Consider the following 1,486-nt stretch of genomic DNA (forward strand, 5'->3'; position numbering starts at 1 on the left):
TGCCATTAAAAAAAATGCCATTTAAAAAATACTCTGCTAGGGACTTCCCTGGTGGTGCAGTGGATAACAATCCGCCTGCTAATGCAGGGGCCACGGGTTCGAGCCCTGCTCCGGGAAGATCCCACGTGCCGCTGAGCAACTAAGTCCGTGAGCCACAACTACCGAGTCCGTGCGCCTAGAGCCCGTGCTCCGTAACAAGAGGAGCCACTGCAAGAAGCCCATGCACCGCAACGAAGAGTAGCCCCCGCTCGCGGCAACTAGAGAAAGCCCGCGCGCACGGGCTTTCTCTAGGCAACGAAGACGCAACGCAACCAAAAATAAAATTAAATCTTTTAAAAAAACCCAACTCTGCTAGTGCTCTGTGTTCAGTTATCTCATTTAATCTTGGCAAAGGCCATGTGAAGTGGGCTGTACTACAAACGGACAAACTGAGGCATAGAGGACTAGGGGAACGCAGCGAACGTGCCTGAGGCCGGAGAGGGAAAACTAAAGCCGGGGCCCTGAGCACCCCACTCCTCCCAGCCCCGCCTCTCGCCTCCTGTTTCTGCCTTTATCACTTTCCCAGGATCTTTCCTGTCCGGCCAGCCTCTGACTTAATTCACCCTAATGGGCCTGAGTGCCTGGCGGGGAGAGGCAGCCGCTCCCAGTCAAAGGTGGGGGATCCGGGTGCAGAGACGGGAAGAGCCAGGCCCCAGGGCACAGAGCCTCTGGGAGGTGGCCGGGACAGCAGCCAGGTCCCCAGGTGGCACGTGCCCTGGGTCGCTGCTAACCAGGGTGTTCAGCTTGCTTTGCTAACCAGCTAAGCAGCAAACCCCGGGGCTTCCAGCTGACTCTGCAGAATCGGGCTTGCCCACGTACCTGGCCCTCCTCCCTGCAGCTCCTCCCGCCAAGACCCTGCGGCTGAGACCAGGACGAATTCCTAACACGGTGCCCAGCACCCAGCGTGCCTAGCTAATTACAATCACAGCAGCTCCGAGAGCGGACCAGGATGAGGCAGATGGGGAGCTGTAAAGCCTTTTTTAAAGGGGCAATAAAAGTTTTGGGTTTCAGATGGTCTTACTGGGGAAGAGAATAACAGAGACAGGAAATTTCAGTAGCAGACACGACAAAGGCCACAGCACGCAGACTGCCCTCAGATGAAAACACCACCGCTTGTGCAAACAGAGGACGTCCTGGCGGGGGCCCAAGTATTCCCCCCGCCATGCCAACCTCACCCCAGCTCCTAGGGGAGGCGGAGGGGTCACTACAATAGACTGTTTTGCCTACTTGTTGTAAATGTTTATAATACTCCTCCACTGGGGCCGCTGGAGGTGTGGGGCCCCCCTCCCCCTCCCCCTCGGGGCTCGGAGTGTGTGGGCGCCGGGAGGGGCTGTGTGGCTCGTGTGTGCTCGGGCCAGGGCATCAGCTGCTGCTGCTTCTTGCCCTGCAGGGTCTGGAAGCCAGGCCCAGGCCCAGGGAGGCTACTGCAGGGCTCCAGCGTGCCCCC

The sequence above is a fragment of the Lipotes vexillifer genome, unplaced genomic scaffold (assembly GCF_000442215.2).
Source record: "Lipotes vexillifer unplaced genomic scaffold, Lipotes_vexillifer_v1.1 scaffold149, whole genome shotgun sequence".
Lineage (NCBI taxonomy): Eukaryota > Metazoa > Chordata > Mammalia > Artiodactyla > Lipotidae > Lipotes > Lipotes vexillifer.